The 6,395-nt window shown below is 37.4% G+C and overlaps 1 pseudogene; it reads right to left on the bottom strand.

Moving 5' to 3' along the window:
- Nucleotides 1-365: 365 nt before the first annotated feature.
- On the bottom strand, nt 366-807 carry LOC108544419 (60S ribosomal protein L22 pseudogene; annotated as a pseudogene).
- Between the last annotated feature and the right edge of the window lie 5,588 nt (nt 808-6,395).

Raw genomic sequence — 6,395 nt, 5'->3', positions numbered from 1 at the left:
TATTTCAAATACCTTTTGGAGAAAGGCACCTCAGATGTCACGGTGATCTTGCTCTTGCTCCTTTCGATGGTCACCACCCGTCCACCAAGGTTCCCAGCTTTTCCGNTTTCTGTCTTTGTTGTAAAGTAAATTAACTTATATGCCTCTTTAAATGGGGAAGAGGTGAGCAGCCTGCTCACAGGACCATAATGTGAGTCGTATTCACTGAACCAAAAAACAAAAAAAGGATAATTTTATTACGTATCATTGCAAAATCATAGAAAAGAACAGCTTTATTGCCCATGGCAGTACATGGAAATAAACTGAATATTTTGAGCAGACAACAATGAAATAAACATTTTATTTTATTTTATTTTATTTTTTTTTTGGTTCCCAAGTTTTATTCAAGAACTCATACAAAATATTCCGGATAAATGAAATTTAATCCTCATCTTCCTCCTCTTCTTCATCCTGGTTAATCTGGAAGTAACGTAATTTGTAGCTCTCTTTGCAGTTAGCAACTACGCGCAAACAGTCACGTAGATTATTCTTCTTCAAATATTTTTTGGTGAGATATTTCAAATACCTTTTGGAGAAAGGCACCTCAGATGTCACGGTGATCTTGCTCTTGCTCCTTTCGATGGTCACCACCCGTCCACCAAGGTTCCCAGCTTTTCCGTTCACTTTGATCCTTTCTTGCAAAACTGCTCAAAATTGGCAGCATCCATGATTCCATCTTCTACAGGGTGGGTGCAATCAAGAGTGAACTTCAGAACCTGCTTCTTTTTTTTTGCCCCCCTTCGCCACAAGTTTTTTCACTGGAGCCATGGCCGCAGCGGAGTTAGAAAGGGAGGTGAGCCCCCATTCAGCTTTTTAACAGGCAATGCTCATGCTGGTTCTGCTGATCTGGGAACCAAATTTTGAGAACCGCTGACCTCCACTAGTCCAGCCCATGAATCGGCAAACTACAGCCCCTGAGCCAAATCTGGCCCATTCTTCTTTTTGTAAGTTTCATTGGAGCACATCACATTTATTTATGTATTGTCCATAGCAGCTTTTGTGCCACAATGGCAGAGTTCAGTAGTTGTGACAGAGACTATGACCTGGAAACCTACAGTATTATCCACGATTTTCTAGACAAAAATTTGCATTCTAGGTTTTGTACGCAATAAGTCATGTACACAGGTATGGAGCTGATGTCCTGATGGAGCTTACATTTTAACAGGGCACTAAAAATTTAGTGAGATTTAAAGAAAAAGTATAGGAGAACATCTTAATTGAGGCATTCTACTTTCAATTATTCATAACCTTATTATTATATATTTACTTCTTTTAAGGATAACATCTTCATTCATATTTCTATAACTCGAGCTCATATTCCAATGTCTTCAAGTTTTCATGATTAAAATATCTCTAAACTATTCTTTTCCTCTCCGTACTTTCTCCTTTCAGTGTATTGTAGGTAACATTTCCAGAGAAAATATCCTTAATATAGTTATGAATTGATGATTGCCTCCAGAATAAGATTTTTTTAAAGTAATTTTGACTTTAATTTTAGATTCAGGGAGTACATATGCAGGCTTGTTACTGGAGCATATTGGGTGATGCTGAAGTTTGGGGTGCAGATGGTCTCATCACCCAGGTAGTAAATAGTACCCAATAGGTAATTTGTCAGCCTATACCCCCTCTCTTTCTCCCCAGCCAGTAGTCCCTAGTGTCTATTATTCACATCTTTATATCCATGAGTACTCAATGTTTAGCTCCCACTTATAAGTAAGAACATGTGGTATTTGGTTTCCTGTTCCTACATTAATTTGCTTAGGATAATGGCCTCCAGCTGCATCCATGGTACTGCAAAAGACATGATTTTATTCTTTTTTATGGCTGCATAGTATTCCAGAGTGTATATGTACCACATTTCCTTTATCCAGTCTACCACTGATGGGCATCTAGGTTGATTCCATGTCTTTGCTATTGTGAACAGTGGTGTGATGAACATACAAGTGCATATATCTTTTCGGTAGAATGATTTGTTTTCCTTTAGGTATGTACCCAGTAATGGGATTGCTGGGTCAAATGGTAGTTCTGTTTTAAGTTCTTTGAGAAATCTCCAACCTGCTTTCCACAGTTGCTGAACTAATTTACATTCCCACAAACAGTGTGTAAGTATTCCCTTTTCTCTGCAACCATGCCAGCATTTGTTATTTTTTCTGACGTTTTGTTAATGGCCATTCTGACTTGTGTGAGATGATATTTCATTGTGGTTTTAATCAGCATTTCTCTGACATTTAGTGATGATTAGTATTTTTTCATATGTTTCTTGGCCACTTGTATGTCTTCTTTTGAGAAGAGTCTGTTCATATCCTTTGCCCGTTTTAAGGGATTATTTTGTTGTTGTTGTTGAGTTGTTTAAGTTCTTATAAATTCTGGATATTAGACCTTTGTTGGATACATAGTTTATGAATATTTTCTCCCATTCTGTAGGTTATCTGTTTACTCTGTTGATAGTTTCTTTTACTGTCAAGAGGCTTTTTAGTTTAATTAGATCCCACTTGTCAGTTTTTATTGTTGCTATCACTTTTAGGGACTTAGCCATAAATTATTTGCCAAGGAAAATCAACGTTACTTTTCACAGAATTAGAAAAAACTATTCTAAAATTCATATGGAACCAAAAAACAAAAAAAGATTCAAAATAGACAAAGCAATCCTAAGCAAAAGAACAAAGCCAGAGGCTTTACGTTATCCATCTTCGAACTATACTATAAGGCCACAGTAAGTAAGCATCATAGTATTGGTGCAAAAGAGACACATAGACTAATGGAACAGAGAACCCAGAAATAAAGCCACGCACCTGCAATTAATTATCTGATCTTTGACAAAGTTGACAAAAATTAGCAATGGGGAAAGGACACCCTATTCAATAAATGGTGCTGGGATAGCTGGCTAGCTACATGCAGAGCGTGAAACTGAACCTCTGCTTTTCACCAAATACAAAAATTAACGCAAGATTGATTACAGATTTAAATGTAAGACCTCAAGCTGTTAGAATTCTACAAGAAAACCTAGGAGATACCCTTCTTGACAGAATAAGGGTCTGTTGTTCTAATTATTCCACATTGTGACACCAAACCATGACCACTGCTATATCTTCTGGCTGAGATTTCTCACGTTCTCAGCTCTGCATGGACCTGCCCAGAATGGCGATAGCAATGGGCTTTACTAGCAGGAGTGGCAAGGCCTGTGCTTACCACGTTGACACAGCCTCTGCCACTCCCTATTTTCTCTCTGACTCGGGAAGGAGTCACTTCACTCATGTAATTCTACCAGAACCCTGGAGGTATCTTAACTTACAACCCCCAGTCTATAAACTCTCCATTAAAGCCACACTGATTTACTCACCATCTTCCAAATAAACTGTATTGATTATTTGCTACTAATATAAGTTACTGATGACTAACAACAGATTATCTCTAAAGTGTGTTCTTAACACAATAATAGAATTTGCTGTTTAAATCTTGTAGTTTCTGTGGGACAGAGTTTGGGGAGTGGCTTATTTTGGTAGTTCTTGCTTTAGGGTGTTTTATGAAGTTGCACTTACAATGCTGATCTGGATTATTCATCTGAAGGCTCAACTGGGTCTACAGGATCCTCATACAGTGGGTGGTTCCCTGTCGAGCTGGCGAATTGGTGCTGGTATTGCTTTAGACCTCACCTCATGCCATGGAGGCTGCTCCTCACAGAGCAAGTGAGGCGAGAAAACAAAACATAAGCCACAATGTCTTATATTCTAAATTTTAAAAAATTACATTACAGTGTCTTTTAAGATATAGCCCCAGAAATCACACTCTGTTATTTCAGCAATATTATATTTTTGACACAGATCAGTCTTAATTAAAGTGGTAATGACACAGGAGCGTGAATACAAGGGGGTGAGAATGACTGGCGCCATCTTCGAGCCACACCATCCTAAACCCTCCTACTCTAGTCAGGGCTTTTACTTTTGCTATTTTTTTTTCCTATTTGAAATGTTTATCTATTTTTTTAATTTCCTAAATCTAATCACCCCTTAATGCTCATTTCTGTCCCATCTTCCCCGTGACACCTTGTCTGAATCCTTTAGCCTGAAGAAATTACATCTTCCATTGTTCTCCTGTGGTCTCATTATCAATATCACACATTTTAGCAGTTACTCACAGATAGGAAATAATTCCTGTTCACAAATAAAACATTCTAAAAAACTCAGTTTTTCCTATTCAAGGAAATCCTCCACTACTACTGCAAAAACCTGCATAAGGCATTGAAAACAAAACCCTCCGTTAGAGATTGAGCTGTATTGTAGTACATAATGTATTATGAGTAATATTAATATGGTATATTTGATAGATGTTAAGAGATCAGTGTCTACCAGAGCAGTACTACTCAAACTTAAGTATTTATATTAATCATATAGGGACCTAGTGAAATGCAGATTGAGATTCTGTGGGTATAAGGTGGGGTTGAGATGCTGCCTTTCTAACAAGCTCCCAGGTGATGCTGAGGCTGCTGGTCCATGGAACACCTTTGAGTAGCCAGGTGCTAGAGATTGGCCATAAAATAGACATAAAGTAGAATAGGAATTGAAAGTAGATGGAAAAGAAAAGTAGTGAAGAGAATCATGGCTGTGTTCAATCACTAGAAATGGCAAGGCATAAATATTTGAAGTCACGAATCACTCAAGTATTTCTTTATTGCTCATTAGTACTGCCCATTATCTTTATATCTTTATACATACATGTATGTTTTACCTCTCCCAGCCTTGATTATAGGCCCTTTTGGATAGAAGGTGCTCCAGTAACCCATGGAGGTGAAATACAGTTCCCTTTCTGGAGTAGTTGCTTAATAAATGTATACTGTTTGATTACTCTGCTGCTAATTCTCATGGTCATTCATTAATTTCTATTATTACTTCCCCAGGTTTTCTCCTCTCAAAATATTATAGAAAATTCAAAATACCTTTCAATTATAAATATAAATTGATGTATTTTATTTACAGTTCCTTATGATATATAATACAATTCCTCATAAAAAAATAAAATTTTAGTAGGTCTCAATACCAGGTAAATTAACATGATCAAATTAATAGAAAAACATCATGCTCAGGTCACACGTCAGACCAATTAAATCAGAGTCTTTGAGAGAGGATCCAGGTATTGGTATTTTTATTTTTAAAAGCCCCATGGGTGACTCCAGAGTGAAGCAAAAGTTGAGGATCACCCGTTTAATTATCATCCTACTATATTTTAAGGTAGAATAATTACATTTTTTTTATTATGTCCCAAAGCATTTTTTTTAAGACAGAGTCTCACTCTGTCACCCAGGCTGGAGTGCAATGGTGTGATCTCAGCTCACTGCAACCTCGGCCTTCTGGGTTCAAGCGATTCTCCTGCCTCAGCCTCCCCGGTAGCTGGGATTATAGTCACCTGCCACCACGCCTGGCTAGTTTTTGTATTTTTAGTAGAGATGGGGTTTCACCATGTTGGCCAGGCTGGTCTTGAACTCCTAGCCTCAAGTCTTAGCCTCCCAAAGTGTTGGGATTACAGGCATGAGCCATGGCGCCCAGCCCCAAAGCATATTTCACAACACGTAATTTGAAAATATCAATGAAGACCAATTCAGAGAAAACTGTTTACCTTCCTTTTTTTTTCTTAAAGGATGTAGCTGCTTCAATTTATAAATAAGTGTAGATATGCTATAGTAATTTTTGAAATTCTATAGCAAACTAACTTTTCCTTAAATGAATATGGTTTCTTAATTATCCCAAACTCGTTAATGTAGGTTGTACTTTTTTTTCTTTTACAAACACATCAGATCATTCTGCCAAATTATCCTAGTCATTTTAAAAACATAAAGATATTTTGCAAATATTTTATATCTGCCAGTCAAAATCAGTCTTGGTTCTAAATAGGATGTTGTTACATGCCTGCCTTATAAATGTTAGCACCACGGAAAGCATTTTTGTTTCATTTAGAAATGTTTGAGCTCAGAGGAAATAAGGATACTTATCTTGTTTACTCAGCTTTGGTAACTGCAAAAGACAGAATAAAGGTAGCCGGCTGGAGTTGCTAGAACCCACATACAATCAGAATACATGACCTCTCCTTTAAGTTCTGCCTCTTACTAGCTGGGTGACCCTTGGCAAGTCTCTTAACTTCTGTTAGTCTCCATCACTTCATTTGTAAAGTGAAAGAGTTGAAGCAGCAGGCACATTAAGATTCTTATACCTGGAAGGCAATGGGGTGAGGGACTAAGGTCCGTTGAGTGCTTCTTGGTTACGCACTGTGAGAAGTGATGTAAAATAATTCACACTCTCAAAAATTCAATGACTCTATAGGATAATTTTCAAGGAAACAGACACAAAGTCTCTAGATTGTTAAAT

The sequence above is a fragment of the Rhinopithecus bieti genome, unplaced genomic scaffold (genome assembly GCF_001698545.2).
Source record: "Rhinopithecus bieti isolate Rb0 unplaced genomic scaffold, ASM169854v2 scaffold_25396, whole genome shotgun sequence".
NCBI classification, from domain to species: domain Eukaryota; kingdom Metazoa; phylum Chordata; class Mammalia; order Primates; family Cercopithecidae; genus Rhinopithecus; species Rhinopithecus bieti.
Note: the sequence above shows the minus strand (reverse complement) of the source record. Positions and strands in the feature narration are given on the sequence as shown.